Here is a 24708-nt window from a genome sequence, read left to right on the forward strand (position 1 = left end):
ACACTACTTCTCACAACCTAGAGGCACCATCTTACCCGACAGCCTAGAGGAAGAAAATGATGACAACACCACGGTGGAGAGCCTAGCTGAGGAGTTACTGGGGGAAGAGGAGGAGGATCAAGAAGAGATGACTGCAAGAGCTTCATTGCACATGCACTCGAGTGAGGTTGCATCGAAGGCATTATGGGTGAATGGGATGATCTAGCGAGCCAGGGTCCAAATCTTTATAGATACAAGAAGTACCCACAACTTCCTAGACAAAAGGCTCATAGGGAAGGTTGAACTTGAAATGAACTAATGAGGGTCATGACGGTGATGCTTTGTGATGGCTCAATGATTGAGAAGGACAAGCAATGCCAACATGTGTCATTGCGAGTGCAAGATGCCATCTTTAATGTTGATATGCACCCCACTAAAACTTAGAGTAAATGCCATCCTAGGAGTTCAATGGCTATAGAGCTTGGGGATGGTAGCAACTGACTTTGTCAGCATGTGGATGGCATTTAAGAGAGATAGGTGAGTAAGGCTGTTTGAAGGCAAGGATACAAGGATGAGCTCCACCCTGCACTCTATGGCCAAGCTGCCTAGGCCACAAGGAGTTGAGGCAAGGATGGCGCACCAATGAGAGGCCTCATCTAAGGCCATGCAAGACAAAGTCCCGTGGGCACTCGAGATAGATCCACACCCAACTGAGCCATGCAAGGTGACTAAAGGGGTGCATCACAAATCATTTTGTGTTTTGTGCTTCAAGCTGGATGGGTGAACAATTAGAGGGTCTAACCATGGTGTAATAACCCAAAAAAAAATAAAATATAATAATAATAGTAACCCAAAAAAATAAATAAATAAATAAATAAATAATAATAAAAATAATTTATAAATTAAATAATAATAAAAAGACAAAAAGAAAGAAAAAAAATTTGGTGTTCCATGGCATGCAAATTGTGGGCGCACGTTGAGGGTGCCAAATGCTCCCACAACTGCCAGCCCAGCCAACCTAGCCGGGCCAGTTGGCTGCGGCGGGCCCCACCGCTGCCGCAGTTGCCGCCCTTCCCCTCATTCACCGCCTCTCTCTCTCTCCCTTTAAATCTCCCTCCCTCTCTTTCAGTCTCTCTCTCTCACTTATTTTCTTTCTCTCTCTCTCTCTTGCCAATGCCGACCTACTATCACCGTCGCCACTGTAACCCCCCTCACCGTCTCTCTCTCTATAGCTCCCTCTCTCTCTAAGACTCATTCTCTCTTACCCTCCTCTCTCTCTCTCTCCCAATCACCTCTCTCTCTCAAGCTCTCTCTTTCTCTCCTTCTCGATAACGGCCTCTTACCGTCGCCGTCATCGCCACCGCACCCCTCACCACCTTCTCTCTCTTTAACGCTCTCTCTCTAACTCTCTCGTTCTCTTTCTCTCTCTTACCCTCCTCTCTCTCTCTCAATCACCTCTCTTTCTCGAGCTCTCTTTCCCTTCTCTTATCGACGCCAGCCTACCGTCGTCGCCGTCGCTGCCGCCGCCACCGCACCCCCTCATCGCCTCTCTCTCTATAGCTCTCTCCCTCTCTAAGAGTCTCGTGCTCTCTCTCTAAGACTCTCTCTCGTACTCTCTCTCTCTATTACCCTCCTCTCTCTCAATCGCCTACCTCTCTCTCTCTCTCTCTCCTCTTATCGATGTCGGCCTACCGTTGTCGCCGTCACCACTGCCATCGCCACCGCCACCGCCACCGCCACAGCCTAGGTGAGCCTCCCTCCCTTCCCTTCTCTTCTTCTTCTTCTTCTTCTTCTTCTTCTTCTTCTTCTTCTTTTCCTCTACTTTTTTTTCCTCTCTTCATTTTACCTATCTGGCAATAAAACACATGTCTAAATTACTTATGTTATTTAGTTAATCTAAATTAGATTTTTAGTTTAATTTTTCAAGAATAGATATATTTAGTAACATGGTTATTAGATAAGTGTAATTAGTGTGATTTTAGTTAATTATAATTATAAATATGTACATAAATATATTTTTAACTTCATATATTTTTATTAGATTAATACATGTCTTTATAATTAGGTATATATATATATATGTACAACTTATTATACATTATTATGCATGTAATATAATAGTAGGCTTATTTAATGTTTATATTACATGATTAAGTAAAGATTATTTTATATGCAACTCTTAATTCGTCTAGTAAGGGTAGTAGTGATAAAATAATTAAAGTATAATTATATAATATTATATAATATAGGTGTTTGTATTTTAAATTATATTATTGTACATGTTGCTCTTTTACGTTCTTTTTTTATCAAAAGAGATTGACTATTATATACTTAATATATAATTAGCAAACTATGGTTTTATAAATAAATCTACAATAAGAATAATAACATATTAATATTATTATAATTAAATATATGAAACAAAAGAAGAAATTTTAAACTTAATAAATCATGATATGTTACACAAACGGATCCCAATTGGATAAACGACTAACTTCATGGTACTTAAATATTTTCAAACCCCGAACCCCTTTATGTGAGACCCCATGTGTAACGCCCCCGCCCGGCACGGCACGTGCACGCCCACGCGCCCACACAACACGCGCGGCGCACAAGACAGGTCGGGCGGGGCCCGTCACGCACAGATACTCTCCTGTGCACATACAATCATGACATCATCAAATAACACCTACTAACATATCCATGATTACATAATCCATCACCAAATAAATCATACTCTTAACCAAATAAATCTGTTAGTATATGAATATCAAAGTCTATAATAATATACACTAGACCGCCACATAATCTGGCAGGACCCACACAGGCCACAACAAACCATCAAGATACAACTAAAATAACTAATATAAGGTTACTCTATGATTCGACATGTATTATACAAATCATTGTCTAATACAAAAGAGTACAAATATCAAATATTGGTACAACTCGATTTCTATATAAACTATCATCTATACCATCTCGCATCTATAGCTCACCTCATCATCGCTCTAAAATATCTTCTCAAGTCGCTATCACGTACCACATATCTGAGGGGGTTAGAAAAGAAATAAAGAGAGTCATGAGCAAAAGGCTCAGTGAATAGACCTTACCCCGAATCAGTGAAGTCAAACAAAGAGTAAATCATGCACTGGATAATATGAATCAGAAAGCAGTATGATGTCATGTATGAACATATATATATATATATATATGTATCATCAATGACATATATATGAATGAAATCAGTTCTCATGAATGACCATATTATATCCTCAACCGAAATTATATAACATGATGAAATTACCATATAACATCACCGATTATAACACCATATCATGTATAACAATTATGATCCAATGATACTAGTCACAACAATGATGATGCATGATGCATGCCAACTACTAGATAATCATATATGTCAGAGCCAGATATAATTCACATATCTCTCACTATCACAATCATCCGTCTCAACTCTGAATATCATCCACCATGCTGGACTACGGTACCCAGCCCCAAACTCGATACACATCATGTCACAAGCTCAGAGCATACCCTGTCATACGCTAAGAGTATCTCTGTAGATAAATCATACCCTGCCATACGCTAAGGGTATCTCTGAAGAAAGTAATCATACCCTGCCATACGCTAAGGGTATATCAATGATAGTTGTACCCTGTCATACGCTAAGAGTACAACTATCAGCCATCACCATACTCTGCCATACGCTAAGAGTATGTCCAGTACCAGTCCGGACCAGATATCGTTCCAGCCATCACATCACATCACATCACATCACATCACATACACATGTACTTTTATGATTTCCTATACATGATAAATCATATGCATATATCCAGTACGACAACAGATCATACAACTCAGGAATTTAGGTGGTAAAGAAGCCGAGAGAAAAATGATGTAATGCAAACTCCAACCATGTATCTAACACATGCATACTCATGCTAATCTATCATATGCATACTCATGATAGATATCATCCCGACATAAAACCTTAATAGCATAATCATCTCCAATCATCTCTATATATCACCAATGTACTCATATCCCAGATCGGTCTAATCAAATGCATGATAAAATATATGCTCGACTGAAATCATCTCTATATAAAGTCATATAATCATGCTGGAGGCCAAAACATGCATGTACATAATATATAATAAATCCTAATTTGAGAAATGGATCTAGGGGATAAGACTACTCACAGTCTGATCAGAAGATACAAACCACGCATCTCTCACGTCCGTCAGGTAACCGAGTGACACTCATCGCTAGCAAGGTCCACGGGGTCTCAAATAAGGGGGTTCGGGATCTGAAAATGTTTAAGTAACATAAAGTTAGTTGTTTATCCCATTATAATCAGTTCGAGTAAAATATGATGATTTATTAGATTTTAGAATTTCTACTTGTTTTTATGATTGGCTAGATTTTAATTATAAATAAAATATAGATAAAAATCTAATTATAATTAAATTATATCTTGATTAATTAGGGACTATGTAGTCATTATCTTATTTGCTACAAAATAATAATGTATAATAAATTAATAGAGTTACTTAAAAATGTATATCATAAGAATATTAGAATATAAATCTAATAATTATAATTTACAAATTTATCTATTAATCTAATATACATATAAGTAAGTAAATAAATAAATATAAGTATTACCTATATTTATGCCTAATTAATCATTAATTATAAAAATTATCATTAATAAAAATACATTGAAGGATATATAATATTATTAAAATAGTTAATGTCTAAATAATCTTTTTGCATTAATTAAGAAGCAAAATATTAAATAAATAACATAAATAAACTAATTAATTAATAAATTAATTACAACTGCCATCAGTGCTGGGCTCGGCCCAGCACTGTCTGCTACAGTGCTGGGCCGAGCCCAACACTGTGCAGAAAGAGAAAAGAGGAGCTGAGGAAGAAGGAGAAAAAGAAAGAAAGAAGGAAAGAAAGAAGAAGAAGAAGAGGAAGAAGAAGAAGAAGAAGAAGAAGAACAGAAGAGAAAGAGAAGAAAGAGGGGAGGTGAGGGAGGCGGTTGCGGACCCGGGCCGGCGGGGAGGGCACCGGCCGCTGCTGGCTAGCCAGCGACCGGCCTCTCGCCGGTGGCTCGGCTCCGACAAGCCCACCCGCGGGCAAGAAAGAGAGAGAGAGAGAGAGAGAGAGAGAGAGAGAGGAGCTCACCGGCGCTCGTGGAGGTGGCGACGGCGACGACCGGCCTCGGCGAGAGAGAGAGAGATAGAGAGAGCCTCGAGAGAGCCTCGAGAGAGATAGAGAGAGATTTAAAGAGAGAGAGAGGGAAGGCGGTGGAGGAGGAGTAGTGGCGGCGCCGGGGCCCACAGCCAGTTGGTTGCGGTAGTGGCCGCAGGCGCATGGCGCCCCACCAAGCTGCATGAGCAGCTGGCATGGGCACGAGGCCGGCCACAGTGTGGCCGGTCGCGTCGTGCCCATGATTTTTTTTTTTTTTTTTTTTGTTTTTTGGGATTGGGTTGTTACACCATGGACCTTGACAATGAGTTGATGTTTGACTAACGAACGTGAGAGATGCGGGATTCGTGTCTTCTGATCAGACTATGAGTAGTCTTATCCCCTAGATGCTTTTCTCAAATTATGTTATATTATATATTATGTACATGCATGTTTTGGCTTCTAGCATGATTATATGACTTTATTTATAAATGATTATAGTTGAGCAGATTTTTATCATGCATCTAATTAGGCTGATCTTCGATATGAGTATGATGATGATAAATAGAGATGATGAGAGATGATTATACTGTTATAATATTATGTCCAGTTGATCTGTAGCATGAGTATGTATGTAATAAATTAGCATGAGTATGCATGTGTTGACTACATGGTTGGAAACTACATTACATCATTTTTCTCTTGATTCCTATTTCATCTAAATTTCTGTTATGCATTGACTTGTTATCGTACTGGATATATGCATATGATCTATTATTTAGAAAAAAAAACATGAAATGTGATTGATAGGATAGTTAATAGAAAGCGTGAGGATATCCGAGAGGGCGCAATAGTTAGGACGTGCTTGGTGAATGATTAATCGCTCGACATAGTCGTGATCCTGTGGCCTTACGTCCAAGATCATTAGTCTGTGTGCGTAGCAAACATTTGGACACATACTGTTCGCTACGGCATATGTAGCGAGTTATCCTTATGAGATTTCTATCAGCTAGAAGGGTGCCCGGTCTAGATGGATGTTGATACCCTTAGCGGATGGCAGGGTATGGTTATATTTGAGATATTCCTTACGGATGGCAGAGTATGTTTTGAGCCTTCGAGCATAATGTTGAGACCGGGTATCGAGTGTTGACTGTACATAGTGGTCTAGTATGATGATGACATATAGAGATGACATTGATGACTAAGATGTTGAGAAATGCATATGATTTCATTATCATTTGATTACCTGATTATCGAGTGGTCAATATATATCATATATGGTTGCATTTGATATCACAGCATGGTCATAGTCGGCATGCATTATGTATCATATTTGAGAGAGTTATAATGATAGTATGACATAGAGATTTGTTTACTCATTATCGAGGATTATATACTTTTATCAGCTATGACATGTTATCTACTTTCTATTTATATATTATTGAGGATATATTCATATACTCATTCATGACATGATGCTCTTTCTGATTCATATTATTCAGTACATGATTTACTCTTTATTTGGCATCACTAATTCGAGGTAAGATCTATTCAGTGAGCCTTTTGCTCATGACTCTCTTTATTTCTTTTCTAACCCTCTCAGATATGTGGTACGTGATAGTGACTTGAGATATCTTGAGAAGATATTTTAGAGTGATAATGAGGTGAGCTATAAATGTGAGACGGTATAGATGATAATTTATATAGAAATTAAGTTGTACTAGTATTTGATATTTATACTATTTTGTATTAGACAATGATTTGTATAATACAGGTCGAATCATAGTGTACTCTTGTATTAGTTGTTTTAGTTGTATCTTGATAGTTTGTGGTGACCTATGTGAGTCCTACCAAATTATGTAGTGATCTAGTGTATATTATTATGGTCTTGGATATTCATATGTTAACAGGTTTATTTGGTTAATAGTATGATTTATTTGGTGATGGATTATGTGATTATGGATAGGTTAGCAGGTTATTTAATGATGTCATGATTATATATGCACAGGAGAGTATCTATGCATGACGGGCCTCGCCCGACCTGTCGCGTGCGTCGCGCGTGCCTATGCCGGGCGGGGGCGTTACACAAGGTGATCAAACTAGGGCTAGAAAAGATCAATTCGACTCCTATGAGATGGATCCCTAAGACCAGGTTCTAAGAATTCAAATTCAAGCCTAAAGGCACCAAGTTTGCCAAACTGCATTAGGCCGATACTACCAAATCCAAGCTTACATTAGGGGAACAAAAATAAGAGTGTGCCTATTAGTGATGAGGCTGAATTGGGTCAAGGAGACTCAACCCAAAGACGCACTCAAGTAGGGAATGGAGTTCAACCAGCCAGAACTGGAGTGCGAAGAGGTCACATTTGATTGAGCGTGTCAAGCAAGCGCTGCTGCATCAAAGAGCTGTGCCCCAAAATAGTGGGACCAAATCAAACCAAGAGGACGTCATTTAGAGACAGGCACGGATCAAAAGAGGGCACAACCAAGCCCGAAGCGGATGAGAATAGAAGCATAAGGGTTAGTAGTGAATCAAGTAAGCCTAAGGACATCGATGGTTTGGGAATAGCGAGAGAGGATGACTCCCTATTGGAACTGCTCGGCTACATAAAGGAGCCATCTACCACAAGGGCACAAAAAAAGGGCAACAATGATGCTATCAATGGCTAATAGGGTGACCTAGGGAGGGGGAGGGGCTGGGGCTAAGGGGACGAGTGCTTCTTCACAAGTAAGAAGAACCCTGAGAAGGCAAGGCAATTGAAAGTCGGGCGGAGACCGAGTTTGAACGAAAATCTATCTACTCAATGACCATTAAGAAAGAACCCAGGGTGGATAGAACAAGAGCGGTGGCTACATCAAAGACTTAGTATTTTTCCCAACTTAAGGTGTCAACCACATCATATGGATGGTTGGCAACTTGAGAAGAGGTCACTCACTAGAGCATAAACCACCACGAGACTGCAAAGCACGCCAAGAATGGGGGAATCATGTAGGTCAGTTGACAGAGGACTTTATGAAAGAAGTTATGACTCAGCCAGTCACTCAGATGGGGCACCAAAAAACAATTGACTAGGTTGAGCCAAGATCACCAAATAGTGCTCAAGAGGTGCATTCAATTAGGAACCTAAGAGAGGTGGTTGTGTTGGTGATGGAAGGTCACCGGAGCATGGATCATCTAAAACGCAAGAGGAAGCCATTGATAGTTACCACCAACTTTACACCTTAAGATCAAGGTGATGGAAGCATGATGGAATGATACGACTCAGCCAACCCAATTGTCTCAAGCTGACCAAATAGAAGCCAAAGCCCCTTAGTTTAACTAGACTTAATTAATTTTTGTAATTTAGTCCTTAGTCAAGTTAGTCAGTCAAACTCTTTAAGCTAGTCGATTAAGTCGAATTAGGTAGCCATCAACTTGTGGTGAGCACCTAACCGTAAAAGGATGTTAAGCACATTTGCCTTTAGTTCTTTAACTCAGGTTAGCTTTAAGCGGTTGGACTAGCCAAACTGAGTGTACCGTGGCCACCTATAAATATCTAGATGCTGACATCATTTGGGACTATCAAATGAAGATTGAAAATGGCTTTGTCGTAAGACTTTTCTCCCCCGATCTCCTGATCATGTGACATCTCTCTCTCTCACCAAGCTTTATCCTCGGTAGTGGTTATCGCTGCCACTGCCCTTCCCTTACATCAGATCGTCCTATCACATCCCTAAGAGTACAGTCCCTTTCACTCCCTCGTCTAGCTTTATGCTTTATCTCCACAATTGCTGTCATACCCATCTTCCGTAGCCCTAACCTAACCTTATTCCATCTTCCACTATCCACGATCATCTTGCCACCTTCTGACCTTCAGTTTAGTAATTTTTACATATCTTTAGATCCATACTTTCGATCACCGTGATTCTATTTGTGTTAAGCTCCTGACTTCTAGGGGAACAAGCTATCAAAGTTTCAAGCTTCTTGGACGGTTAAATCAATCGACATTGCATTCTAAAGTTCCATTTCCAAATTTGGTCAAGTTAGGTCTTGTTGCGATGACAACCACCCCAAAGGTGATCATAACATTTCATTATCTATAGCTTTCTTCCAAAGATGTTAATCGAGAAAAATTATAGTCTCACAACAATCTCGAAGATTATCCTCAAATAAGCAGGTAGAGAAATAAATAACTTATCATCTTTTCCATTTTCATATTTACCCTTTCTACTAATTTTGGAATCTATAGAATATGTAAACATGAGTCCAAAATTAGTTTCTATTCTAAGTCTTCTACTTCTGCTTAATTTAGGTTCTGTATGATGCTATCATCCTTATGAGTTTCATCCTCATTTGAACTTTTTTTTCTTTCGGTTTTCTTGCTTCAAACTAAATCATACAAGAAATCAGGCTAATACAGTAATCAATCTACTAATCTGAAATGCAATAACAAAAGACTCAATGAACTCATAAATTTGGGTTAGACTAAGATTTAGACTTAGCCCAAGCTGTAACAAGGAAAGTAGCTGAACAAATTCGTTGTTACCAATTACCCAACTGCAATGCTTCTATATGGATCACTCAAATAGTAATATATTATTGAAAATATTAGATTCTGGTTTTTCTTTTATAGCAAGTTTATTTATTGACAACCATGTAATAATAATATAAATAAAGCTAAATCCCTCGTCAAGCAAATAAATCTAAACTGTTTGTCTACGAGCGTATTTTGCTTTTTATAGTCCACGTTTAGGCTTTCACCACTTACTCTGGGCCTAGGATGGGCCACACACTGATACACTTAGTTAGGATTTTATCTAATTAGCTAAATTCAGCTCTGTACAATTTCAGAAAAATATCTGTAGAATATTCGACATATATCCAAATAATATCAAACTAGTTAGATAAGGTCGATAACCTCTAGATCTATAACTTTTATATTCATGACTTCTCCAGATTCGGAATATATCTATGACAAAATGAAAGCTTAATCCAAAAGATATTCGGAGAAGATAAGGAATACTGGTTTAGTTGTTTTGTTAGGGTTTCATATTGTTTTAGGACTTGTTGGCTAGCCTCTATAAATATGTGGAAGGCACCCAACTTTATATTACTATTGGATTCTTGATTTTTTGCCTCCTATCTTCTCTCTAGACTCCTCCCTCCTCCCGCTTCACCATCCTTCCACCTCTACCGTTGGCAAGGTTTCTCCTTGCTTCTAATCTCTCTCGACTGTCGAGCCACCCCTCTTCTTTGGGATCTCGACCACTTCGTTTCCTTCCTCTAGTTCCCTTAATCACTTCCACAATCCACCCTCATCTCCATACCCATCCATAACCCTAACATCCACTCCACCCGTCACCACCACCATCACCCACGTTATTCCGTATTTTTAGTTCCTGATACAGTTCGAATCTGTGAAAGGCATAAATACAAAAGTTGTAGATTAGGAAGATATAGATCCAACCCAATTAGTTTCGTAATTTTCTAAGTATTGGAGAATATCGAATGAATATTTTTCCACAGTTGCATGGACTATTTCCTTCAATAAATTTAGATCTTAAGGAATTATTCCGTAGCCGATCTTTTGGTTCTAGATCCCATCAATTTGGTATCCGATCTTTAACAAATTAGTATCAGAGCTTATCAAATTGGTATTAGAGCCTAACAATTGGTATTAGAGCAGGCGAACATCAGACCTCCATTAATGGTTGAAATAAGGAAGATGACATCAACAAGGAGACCTATGGAGAGCACACCGACAAGAGAAGACTCAATGCACGATGATCCTAACTATGAGGCCGATTCCCTTGGAGCGATCACAGTAGGACCAAGTCAACCAACGTCTATGGGTACGAATATGGATGAACTAAGGGGCATGTACCAAACATTGTTGCATAGAGTTGACAACATACAAAAGGATCACAATGAATTCAAGGAATATGTCGTAAATCGATTGGATTCGTCATCTCCTCAACGACGAACGGAGTTTCAAGAAGGACCAGCAGTGGGACCCCATCAAACCGATACTCCACAAGTCCAGGTGCATCATATGAGTGTCAATGATCCCCTCCTACCTATGCCTTCACATCACATCATCCCCCACCTCCGTTACAAAACCCAAGACCGGCAGTGGTAGAACCCGAGAGGCGTGAGACACCGGTACGCTTCATCGATGAGAAGGATTGGCACTATGAGGATGAGCTTGATCCCTATGGAGATGGTGATGGACGTGCTCGAAAATTTAGAGAAAGTGATCAACATTGACAAAGGCTTAGACATAAACCAAGGATCTTTCGCAAACCTAACAATGCTATTCGGGGGAGAAACGCACGTTTGGACTTTTTAAAATTCTAAGTTGAACAATATTTTGATTGTCAAGGTACAGCGGAAGATGCAAAAGTCCAGATGGCAAGCTTTCACCTCCAAGGAACGGCATTGCATTAGTATAGATCGATTATTCGTTGTGGTGGATATACCGGATGGGCTGATTTTTGTAGGAGGATTACACGTAGATTTGGGACATTAGCATATGAAGATTTTGCTGCCATATTAAGCAAGATGGTTCAAAGGACTACCGTATTGGAGTACCAAGTTGAGTTTGAAAAAGTTAGTAGTCGTTGTGAGCCACCGTGGCCTAAACGTACATTGATGAGTACATTTATTTTAGGGCTGCGAGAGGAGATACAAGCGGATGTTCGTGCCCTATGTGCTACTACTCTTGAGGAGGCCTTTGAGAAGGCCGTGAGGATGGAACAAAAGCATAGGCTCTAAAGATGGCAACGAAAACCAATTGGGGCAACCGAGATGGGCGGTTTGCACCTAGAACGCCAGCTGCAAATTCTACGGTTTAAAAAATAGTAGCTGCAACTACTAGACCACGACCACCTTTGAGACCTTCTTTCGATGTTAGAGGAGGCACTAGACCCCCCGTTCGAACTCTCACACCTGCCCAGGTGGAGGAGTGAAGAGCAAAGGGCCTTTGCTTTCGATGTGATGTGCGGCTTGATGGTGTACGGACTTCACCGATTCCTACGATGCAGCCTATGGTGGGGCTGATTGGTGCGTATGATTTGGCCTATCTTCTTCAGTTAGGACTAGCAGGAGATGAGCCTCAAACGAGTTCAGGTACTACAATTGAATTGTCTAATTTATTAGATACTTTTCTGGACTGTTTGAGGAGCCGCAGGAGTTGCCACCGAGGATAGCGGCAGACCATCGTATAGAGATTATACCCGGGGCTGCACCAGCTAATGTGAGGCCATATCGATATCCACATCTGCAAAAAGAAGTTATCTCAAAGATGGTAGCTGAGATGTTGGAGCATGGCCTCATACAACCATGTCATAACTCATACTTATCCCCTGTGCTTTTGGTGCGAAAAAAGGATGGGACATGGTGTTTTTGTGTCAACTACCGAGTACTAAATGCTATTACCGTCAAGGACCGATATCCCATTTCGGTTATCGAGGAGTTGCTGGATAAGCTTACAGGGGCAACTATATTTAGTAATTTTGACTTGACGGCCGGGTATCATCAAATTAGAGTTCACCCAGCAGATGTGCACAAAACGGTATTTCGGACTCCGGACAGGCATTACGAGTTCCGAGTGATGCCTTTTGGTCTCACCAATGCTCCAGCTACCTTCCAAGGCCTCATGAATGATATATTTCGGCCTCTCTTGCGAAGATATATCTTGGTAATTTTTGACGATATTTTGGTGTATAGCAGGACTGAATTGGAGCATTGACGGTATTTGCAGGACGTGCTGAATTTGTTGGAGCAAAACCAATTGAAGATCAAGAAGTCCAAGTGCCGATGGGGAGTACCAAAGGTGGAGTATTTAGGCCATATCATTTCAGCAGATGGTGTAGCGGTGGATCCTCAAAAGGTTGCATGTATGACCGCTAGGCCTATTCCTTCTACTACCACTGAATTAAGAGGATTTTTGGGGCTGACTGGTTATTATCGTTGATTCATCGCCGGATATGGCAAGATCGTTGCTCCTCTCACTTCTTTGTTGAAGAAGGACTCTTTTAGATGGACGGATGAAGCCACTTTAGCCTTTGAAATATTAAAAACAGCAATGATGACGACACCCGTTCTAGCGCTACTAGACTTCACCAAAGAATTCATTGTTGAATATGATGCGTCGGGTGTTGGCATAGAAGCTGGACTAATGCAAGAAGGAAGTCTCATTGCCTATCTTAGTAAGGCTTTATCACAAAAATCTCAGCAATTATCGACTTATGAAAGAGAGATGCTAGCAATTATACATGCTGTGACAAGGTGGAGGCCTTATTTGATCGACAGACGATTCATTATTCGAACCAATCAAATGAGCCTTCCATACTTTATGGGACAGTGTATACACACTCCGGCACAGCAGCGATGGGTCACAAAATTGCTGGGGTATGATTATGAAATTCAATATAAGAAGAGAATAAAAAATAGAGAAGCGAATGCACTATCGTCCCAACCCGATACCACCGAGCTTGCAGTCTATTCATCTCCTACCTTTCCTTTCCTTGATGAGCTGAGGTATGCATGTACATCTAACCTAGATATTTTAAAATTGTTGCAGGAGGTGATGGATGATCCGGAGCGCCATCCTGAGTTGGAAAATCGAGGCGGTTTGCTGCTGGACCGCAGATGCATTCGATTGCCCGCAAATGATGGATTGCGACAGAAATTGTTAGAGCACTTTCACCAAACTCCAGAGGTTGGTCATGAGGGTATCTTGAGGACTTATAGGAGGATATCTTAGAGTTGCACGTGGCCAGGATTGAGATGGGATGTGAGGAGTTTTGTCCGTACTTGCGAAGTCTGTCAAAGGGCTAAAGCAACCACTTTGGAACCGGCCAGATTACTACAGCTTTTACCTATACCGGACCGTGTTTGGGTGGACATTTCTATGGACTTAATAAAGGGTCTTCCGCTGGTACGTGGTTATTTTATTATCTTTGTGGTGGTTGATAGATTGAGTAAGTATGTGCACTTTTCGGTATTATCACATCCGTTTTCAACTAAGATGCTGGTTGAAATTTTTGTTAGAGATATTGCTCGATTACATGGCATGCCACGCACGATTGTCTTGGATCGTGATAGTGTATTTATAAGCGACTTTTGGACTGAGTTTTTCAGATTACAGGAGACTTGATTAAACTTCAATTCGGCCTACCATCCATAGACGGACGGCCAAACTGAGGGGGTTAATCGAGGCATTGAGCAGTATTTGAGGTGCTTTGTTGGAGAGATACAGAGACGATGGTTAGAGTTCTTACCGTGCACGGAGTGGTTTTATAATACCGCCTACCATAGCAGCATTGACATGACTCCATTTGAGGTGGTGTATCGACGCACGACTCCAACATTACGTGTTTATAATCCAGTGGCATCGGCAGATAGGACAGAGGTGGACTTAGCATTGATGGATAGAGATGCCACATTGAGGAGGTTGCATGCTCATCTTAAACTTGCTCAAACTACATGAAACAAGTTTATGATCATAGCCATAGGGAGCAGGAGTTCGACATCGGCAGTTGGGTGTTTGTGAGGGTATAACTGTATCGACAGGTGACGTTACGACTGATGCGAAACCATAAGTTAGCACATCACTACTTTGGTCCGTTTCGGGTGTTCGAGCGTATTGGTTTGGTTGCATATCGTTTGGAACTACGAGAGGGGTCGAGAGTGTTAGGTTTTTTAATTATTGGCAATTATGTACAAAATATTCTAAGTGTATTTTTACATGTATATGAGCTTTATACAAGTCTAGAAAATCTCTGGTTTGAAGAATCTAATCTTTCGTCTTAAGGGCTATCTAGACGAAAGATCAATCTCGAGGGCTACTGAGATTGGACTTCAATCACAAAAATCAGTGAATCGTGGGTTCTAGCGATCAAGATTGAGAGGAACAAAGTCGTTTGGATCGACGGGTTGTTTTGTGAGTCAGTCTTGTAACTGCTACTATCATAGTGATTGGTTTTGATCCGAGTTTGGATCCGTGGTTTCTTCCCATTTTGGGTTTTTCCACGTTAAAATCTTGGCGTTCATCTCTGCTTTCATTCTTAATATTTCTTCGGACTTTTACTTAAGCGAACGAGCGATATTATTGCCTAGTGTTTAAATACATACGTGTGTCTAGGAGTTTTTTCAATTGGTATCAGAGTAGGTTCTCTCACCCTTTGAGAGAGATCATATAGGCATGGATTTTCATAGAGATAGACCATCATCTATTAGACCTCCTATTCTAGATGGATCAAATTATGGATATTGGAAAGCTAGGATGAGAGCTTATTTGAAGTCTATAGATGAGCGAGTATGGATGGCCATTGTGAACGGTTGGAGTCCACCAATGTACATGGTGAATGATAAGTTCTTTGAGAAACCGATTGAGTCATGGGATAAGACAGATTATGAAAAAGTTGGCTGGAATAGCAAAGCAATAAATGCAATTTTTAGTTATGTTTCCTCGGAAGAATTTAGAAGAATTTCTACTTGTGAGATAACAAAACAAGTCTGGACGATCTTAGAAACTACTCATGAAGAAAACTTTGTTGCCTTTGCCTCTTCTCTACTTAATACTGACTCTGTTGTTGATACTGATAGTACAGATGATCTTGATATGTTACCAGCTGAGGAAGATGAATCTGAAATCCAAAAGGCATATAATGACTTGTACCTTGAGTCGTTTAAACTCAAGAGAAGCAATCTTAGACTACTTCAACGACTCAAGGTAATTGAACTAGAAAGAATTCAATTTGAGGAGAAATACAAATTGGAGCTTGAACGTGTCAAAGACCTTTCTGAACAACTTGACAATGTGAAAAATAAAATGAAGGCTGATGAAATTTAACTAGAGCGATCGCATAAGGAAGTTACATTTCTAAAAGGGAAGAACAAACTGGACGAGATTCTAAAAGCTCAGATCTCTGGAAAAGACAAGTATGGTGTTGGATATACTGGTAATTCAAATAATAATAAAACTGTTTTTGTTTCTCCAGGTATACAAAAGGAAGAATACCTGAAGCCATCAATCGTATTTTCAAAGCAATCCTGAATGAATCCTTCTAAACTGAAGTTGAATCTACAAACTAGTGAATCTTCGACGGTACCAAAAGTAAACTCTAGTCACACTTCTCGACAAAATGTGAGTAGAAAAGGGTTTGTTCCGACATGCTATCATTGTGGCATTCTAGGGCATATTCGACCTCATTACAAATTTTTGCAAAAACCTAGAACTGCTTTCATTTATGAGATGAAAACAAAGGCCATATGGGTCAAGAAAAGTGATTTGAAATGTTATGTTGTGCATACAGCCTTGAAAGCTTTAAATTCTGATTTGTGGTATTTAGACAGTGGCTGTTCAAGACATATGTCGGGTAACAAGTCGTTATTTTCTAATCTTGAAAAACATGAAGGGGGAGTTGTGACATTCGGAGATGGTAATTCATCAAAGGTAATAGGTAAAGGAAAGGTAAGTACTATAGGGATTCCTAATCTCAAAAATATTCTTTATGTTAAGGGTTTGAAAGCAAATCTACTGAGCATCAATCAATTTTGTGAAGATTTTGAGGTAAAATTCTCCAAAAATGATTGTACTATTCTAGATCATGATGGTAATGTTATATGTTATGGATCTAGAACATCTGATAATTGCTATGTCGTTAGAACTTCACATAAACTGAAATGTAACAGTGTCTCTTTCAACATTGTAGATCTTTGGCATCAACGTCTTGGATATCTGAATCACAAGGAATCATTTACTCTATCCAAACATGAAGTGGTAAGAGGAATACCTAAGATGAAAGAAATGTCAAAAAGAGTGTGCAGTTCGTGTCAAATGGGAAAACAAATTCGTATCTCACACAAGAAGGTAAATGCATCTACCACTGACCATGTGCTACAATTAGTTCACATGGACTTGATGGGTCCAACAAAAACGAAAAGTCTTGGAGGTAAATACTATATATTCTTAATGGTCGATGATTACTCTAGATATACCTGGGTTGCCTTTCTACGTGAGAAGTCTGAAACCTTTGAAGTTTTTAAATCACTATGCTTAAGATTGCAGAATGAAAAATCTACAACCCTAGTTAGGATTCGTTCTGATCATGGTAGAGAATTTGAAAATGAAATTTTTTTTGTATTTTGCGGTTCTCTTGGTATTCAACATGAGTTTTCAGCTACTATAACTCCACAACAGAACGGGATGGTTGAAATAAAAAACCGAGTTGTGCAGGATATGGCTAGGGTTATGCTTCACGCTAAAAAGGTTACTCAAAGGTTTTGGGCAGAGGCGGTCAATACAGCGGTACATGTGATAAATCGTGTTTATCTAAGACCAGGTACAAAATTGACTACTTATGAAATCTGAAAAGGTAAGAAACCTAGTGTTAAATATTTTTGAGTTTTTGGTAGTAAATGTTATATCTTGCGTGATCGAGAATATTTGACTAAATTTGACACTAGAAGTAGCGAAGGCATCTTCTTGGGGTATTCGAATAATAGTAGAGCCTATAGAGTATTTAATCTTGACACTTCTACTGTTATGGAATCTACTAATGTTATGATAGATGAATCCACGACTGACTTAACTGAAGCTACTCCTATTTCTTTTTCTGTAGATACATATTACGAAGAAATAGGAAAGGAGCTTGATTTGGAAACTGAAAATCATGATGAGGACAAAGTTGAAATGAACAAAAATGACTGTAACGTACCGGAACCATCTGCCAGAGTGAAATCAAATCATGCACTGTCACAAGTGATCGGAGACGTGAATGAACCAATTAAGACAAGACGACAAATCCAAAGTGAGGTATCATTTACTTGTTATACATCTTCTTTTGAACCTAAAAATGTGAAGGAAATGGTTAGACGATTCTTGGGTTAATGCTATGCATGAGGAATTAGAGCAATTTTCTAGGAATGATGTTTGGTATTTAGTTCCTAGACCTAAGAATGTGAACGTCATTGAGACAAAATGGATTTACAAGAATAAGAGTGATGAACATGGCAATATAGTTCGAAATAAAGCCAGACTAGTAGCACAGAGATATACTCAGGTTGAGGGTATAGATTTTGATGAGACATTTGCTCCTGTTGCTAGATTAGAGTTTATTCGTATACTGCTTGCCATTGCTTGTCATTTAAAATTTAAATTGTTTCAAATGGATGTTAAAAGTATTTTCTTGAATGGTATCCTGAATGAAGATGTTTATGTGGAACAACCTAAGGGTTTCGAAGATCAAAAATTTCCTTCTCATGTTTTTAAATTGAAAAATGCTCTTTACGGGCTAAAACAAGCTCCAAGAGCTTGGTATGAGAAGTTGACCACTTTTTTAGTGGATGCGGAGTTCACTCGAGGGGGAGTGGACAAGACATTATTTATTAGACATGAAAATAAGAGTTTATGAAAAAATAAATCCCTAGACACACATATGTATCTAAACACTAGGCAATGATATCGCTCGTTCGCTTAAGTAAAAGTCCGAAGAAATATTAAGAACGAAAGCAAAGATGAATGCCAAGATTTTAACGTGGAAAAACCCAAAACGGGAAAAAACCATGGATCCAAACTCGGATCAAAACCAATCACTATAATAGTAGCAGTTACAAGACTGACTCACAAAACACCCCGTCGATCCAAATGACTTTGTTTCTCTCAGTCTTGATCGCTAGAACCCACGATTCACTGCTTCTTGTGATTGAAGTCCAATATCAGTAGCCCTCGAGATTGATCTTTCGTCTAGATCACCCTTAAGACGAAAGATTAAATTCTTGTAGATGAGTGGAACATTGTTAGTTGAAGAATCGATGTAGCCTCAAGAAGTCTCCTTCAATAATATTTCTTCAACTCCCCTTAAGATAGGGTTTCAGAATCCTTATATATGATCTTCAAGATATAGCCAAATCCGAGTCTTATCCGTACTCATGAACTTCAAGATAGAGCCAACTCCGAATCTTATCCGTACTCATGAAAGTCCAATATTTTTAAACTTTGTTGGTGCGTTTGAAAGGGCTCGAGTGCGTTCGAACGCGACAGCTTGAATTCTTCAGGTTGCGTTCGAACGCGTTTGTGAACGCGGCTCTCTGTCTGTGTGAACGCAGATTTCGCGTTCGAACTCGTTTGTGAACGCACCGCGTTCGAACGCGTTTGTGAACGCACCGCGTTCGAACGCGTTTGTGAACGCGGTGTGAACTCAATAGCTTTTCTCCAATAACCTTGCAATTCTTCAAACCAGAGATATTTTAGACTTTTGTAAAGCTCATATACATGTAAAAAATACACTTAGAATATTTTGTACACAATTGCCAACAAATAAAAACCTAACAATCTCCCCCTTTGGCAATTTGTGACAAAACACCTAGGTTACAAGATATTACAAAGACTTCAAATTGAGAAATCAACAAGTCTAGAATATTTTGCACATCAAGCCCTGCAAATAAACATATACCAATCCAAGATCAAGTGAAAATAACTTGAAATGAATAAACAATCTAAGCACAAGTTATCAATGTAGCATAAATTCAAAAGTACTTAAGCAGACAAAGTTCACAGTTACTTCAAGCAAAGTTCAAAAGTACTTAAGACTCACATAAACTCCCCCTATGCACATACTCCCCCTACACACCTAGACACCTAGACACTAACCTAGACACTAAGACACTCTCCCCCTTTTTGACACAAATGCCAAAGACTAGGAACTCGGAGGAAACTAACGATGAACAATCGTCAACACAGAGTTGAGGTAGGTGAAGAAGGCGACCTTGGTTTCTTGGTAACTGTAGCTTTTTTTAGGCATTCTAGAGAAGGAAAAACGTCGCAAGATTCAACATATGCCCAAAGAATACAAAAAAAAATCCAAAAATTCTAGAAACCATGAAGACCCTAAGTGAAATCCATCTTCCACTTAAAAATGCTAAGTTATCATGTTCAATCGCACAAAAAACATCAAGATATTAACTTTAACGTGATCAAAACTTGAAACTGCACAAAATCAATCAAAATCAATAGACTTTGGAGATGCACTTCTAGAAATTCAAAATACATTCAAGACATAGAATATGACAATCAAATGAAATAAGTCATACACAGATCAATCAAGTCATCAAAAGCATATTATAATCAATTCTAATGCATCACTCAAAATTAAATTAATCTTGATTGATCATAACGATACGCATATGCAAGATAAGCATAGATAACATGAACCAATCTTCTTAAACAAACTTTCCTATATAAACAATGATGCAACACAGTAGTCAAACCGACTTAGTATTGAAATTTTGCACTTTTCGACTTATTCTCCATAACATAACAGGAATTTTTCCTGTATTGTTTTTTTAAAAAAAATAGGTGCAATGATGGCTTTCACACATAAGTAGGTAGCCCTTTTTTTGTAGTACAAATCAAATAAAGTGCAAGAAGAAATTCACATCTATCATTTTTTTTTGAATTTGCATATAATGTACTGAGTCAAACTGGACTCGAAACAAGACGGCTTTCACACTAACTCATTGTAGCCCTTTTCATTGATCTTTTATAAAAATATATTTGATAACTAAGTATGAGGTCAAACTGTGCAAATCAAAGTTAATAGTGAGCTATTTAAAAAAATATTCATGATATCATGCTCACACAAGAATACACATACGTTATGAGTGCATTAAAATTTTATTATTATAGAAGTCGAGGGAGTGACAAAATCAAAATTGAAACAATATACTACAAGATGACAAAATTGACTATAATAACTCATAATCAAGAGAAAAATCATATTTTTATGTCAAGAGTATATTATTGAATCTAGGAGTGCATCAATTTTTTTTTTATAACAAAAACTCTCGACAAATCTAAAACTGAAACCAAAGAAAATTTCAGAGTAAAATAAAACCTAAAAAAAATGAAACAAAATAATAAGAAACTCGCAAACTAAAACACAAATCAACCCAAAGCACAAATCCTTAAAGAAGTGCGAAGATACTGAAATCTCTATAAATCAAAAGGTTTTGTAACAAATCACCCAACTGTTTCTCCGTCTCAACATGTTCTATTGCTATTGTTTTGTCTTGTTACATTTCAGATTATGTGAAGTTCTAACAATATAGCAATTATTAGATGTTCTAGATCCAAAACATATAACATTACCATTATGATCTAGAATAATACAATCATTTTTAGAGAATTCTACCTCATAACCTTCATCACAAAATTGAATGATGCTTAATAAATTTGCTTTCAAGCCATTAACATAAAGAACATTTTCGAGACTAGGAATCCCTGGAGTACTTACCTTTCCTTTACCTATTACCTTGGATGAGTTACCATCTCCGAATGTCACAACTCCCCCTTCATGTTTTTCGAGATTAGAAAATAAAGACTTGTCACCCGACATATGTCTTGAACAGCCACTATCTAAATACCACAATTCAGAATTTAAGGCTTTCAAGGTAGTATGCACAACATAATATTTCAAATCAGATTTCTTGATCCATATGGCCTTTGTTTTCATCCCATAAATAAAAGCACTTCTAGGTTTTTGCAAAAATTTGCAATGTGGTCGAATATGCCCTAGAATGCCGCAATGATAGCATGTCGAAACAAACCTTTTTCTACTCACCTTATGTCGAGGAGAGTGATTAGAGTTTACCTTTGGTACCGTCGAAGATTCACCAGTTTGTATATTCAAGTTCTGTTTAGAAGGGTTCATCCACAATTGCTTTGTAAATGCGGTTAATGGCTTCAGGTATTCTTCCTTTTGTATATCTGCAGAAACAAATACAGTTTTATTATTATTTGAATTACCAGTGTATCCAACACCATACCTGTCTTTTCCAAAGATCTGAGCTTTTAGAATTTCGTCAAGTTTATTCTTCCCTTTCAGAAATGTAACTTCCTTATGCAATCGCTCTAGTTCAATTTCATCAGCCTTCATTTTATTTTTTGCATTGTCAAGTTGTTCAGAAAGGTCTTTGACACGTTCAAGCTCCAATTTGTACATCTCTTCAAATTGAATTCTTTCTGGTTCGATTACCTTGAGTCGTTATAGTAGTCTAAGATTGCTTTTCTTGAGTTTAAACGACTCTAGGTATAAGTCATTATATGCCTTTTGGATTTCAGATTCATCTTCCTCAGCAGGTAACATATCCTGATCATCTGTACTATCAGTATCAACAATAGAGTCAGTATAAAGTAGAGAAGAGGTAAAAGCTACAAAGTTTTCTTCGTCCTTTTCAGAATCATCAATAGATTCATCTGAGTCATCCCAAGTAACTTTCATAGCTTTGCCCTTCCTCTTAAGACGATTAGGGCATTCTTGTGCGATGTGTCCAAAACCAGAACATTCAAAACATTGAACTTTATTCTCAAAATTTTTATTTTTTTGTTTGACATTGTTGTTGGTACCACCTGTATTTGAACTCACAGTATTTTTCCTTTTTACAAAGGCTTTGCTTTTCTTAAGTTTTTCAGCATTTAACTTGTTTGGCTTCCGAAAGAATTTATTGAACTTTTTGACAAACATGGTCAACATCTCAACATCTAAATCACCTTCATCATCCGACTCCTCTAAATTTTGTTCAACTGTAGATAGGGCCATCCCTTTGGACTTCCTCGATTTTGAAAGACTAGACTCAAATGTTTGTAGATTTCCTACCAATTGTTCAACTTTCATTGAATCGATATCCTTACTTTCCTCAATAGCTGTAACTTTTGCCTGAAACCTTTCTGGAAGGGACCTAAGGATCTTACGGACAATTCTGTTTTCAGGAAGTTTCTCTCCTAGGTTGAAACTAGAGTTGACTATATCACTCAGCTTTGCATAGAACTCATCAAATGTCTCATTCTCCTCCATACGTAGGGTTTCAAAACTAGTAGTCAACCTCTGAAGTTTCGAAAGTTTTACAGCCATGGTTCCTTCGTGAGTAGTTTCTAAGATCGTCCAGGCTTCTTTTGCTATCTCACACGTAGAAATTCTTCTAAATTCTTCCGAGGAAACACAACTAAAAATAGCATTTATTGCTTTGCTATTCCAGCCGACTTTGTCATAGTCTGACTTATCCCATGAGTCAATCGGTTTCTCAATAAGTTTTTCATTCACCATGTACATTGGTGGACTCCAACCGTTCACAATGGCCATCCATACTCGCTCATCTATAGATTTCAAATAAGCTCTCATCCTAGCTTTCCAATATCCATAATTTGATCCATCTAGAATATGAGGTCTAATAGATGATTGTCCATCTCTATGAAAATCCATGCCTATCTGATCTCTCTCAAAGAGTGAGAGAACCTGCTCTGATACCAATTGAAAAAATAAATCCCTAGACACACGTATGTATCTAAACACTAGGCAATGATATCGCTCATTCACTTAAGTAAAAGTCCAAAGAAATATTAAGAACGAAAGCAGAGATGAACGCCAAGATTTTAACGTGGAAAAACCCAAAACGGGAAAAAACCACGAATCCAAACTCGAATCAAAACCAATCACTATAATAGTAGCAGTTACAAGACTAACTCACAAAACACCCCGTCGATCCAAACGACTTCGTTTCTCTCAATCTTGATCGCTAGAACCCACGATTCACTACTTCTTGTGATTGAAGTCCAATCTCAGTAGCCCTCGAGATTGATCTTTCGTCTAGATCACCCTTAAGACGAAAGATTAAATTCTTGTAGATGAGTGGAACATTGTTAGTTGAAGAATCGATGTAGCCTCAAGAAGTCTCCTTCAATAATATTTCTTCAACTCCCCTTAAGATAGGGTTTCAGAATCCTTATATATGATCTTCAAGATATAGCCAAATCCGAGTCTTATTCGTACTCATGAACTTCAAGATAGAGCCAACTTCGAATCTTATCCGTACTCATGAAAGTCCAATATTTTTAAACTTTGTTGGTGCGTTTGAACGGGCTCGAGTGCGTTCGAACGCGACAGCTTGAATTCTTCAGGTTGCGTTCGAACGCGTTTGTGAACGCGGCTCTCTGTCTGTGTGAACGCAGATTTCGCGTTCGAACTCGTTTGTGAACGCACCGCGTTCGAACTCGTTTGTGAACGCGGTGTGAACTCAACAGCTTTTCTCCAATAACCTTGCAATTCTTCAGACCAGAGATATTCTAGACTTTTGTAAAGCTTATATACATGTAAAAAATACACTTAGAATATTTTGTACACAATTGCCAACAAATAAAAACCTAACAGTTTAGTTGTGGCACAAATATATGTGGATGACATTGTTTTCGGGGCGACGAATCAATTATTAGCTACGGAGTTTGCAGATCTCATGCACAGTCATTTTGAGATGAGCATGATGGGTGAGTTGAAGTTCTTTTTAGGGCTTCAAATTACTCAATTGGAGAGAAGGATTTTTATCGCTCAAACCAAGTATGCTAAGGAACTTGTGACTAAATTTGGTTTAGAAAATGCAAAACATGCTAGAAATTTGGTTTAGAAATGTCAGTAGCACAGTTGATTTATGTATCTGGTTTACTTATGACTCGGATGCTATCATAT

General features: G+C 38.5%; 1 long non-coding RNA gene across 1 annotated transcript; it reads right to left on the reverse strand.

Moving 5' to 3' along the window:
• Window positions 1-2919: 2919 nt before the first annotated feature.
• Window positions 2920-5258, reverse strand: LOC140779828 (uncharacterized). The gene is made up of 3 exons (XR_012107405.1): window positions 5203-5258; window positions 4206-4312; window positions 2920-3029 (listed from the first exon to the last, which is right to left on the reverse strand). It is a non-coding gene; the product is annotated as an uncharacterized lncRNA (long non-coding RNA).
• Between the last annotated feature and the right edge of the window lie 19450 nt (window positions 5259-24708).

The sequence above is a fragment of the Typha angustifolia genome, chromosome 15, assembly GCF_048772165.1.
Source record: "Typha angustifolia cultivar Huaian chromosome 15, ASM4877216v1, whole genome shotgun sequence".
NCBI classification, from domain to species: domain Eukaryota; kingdom Viridiplantae; phylum Streptophyta; class Magnoliopsida; order Poales; family Typhaceae; genus Typha; species Typha angustifolia.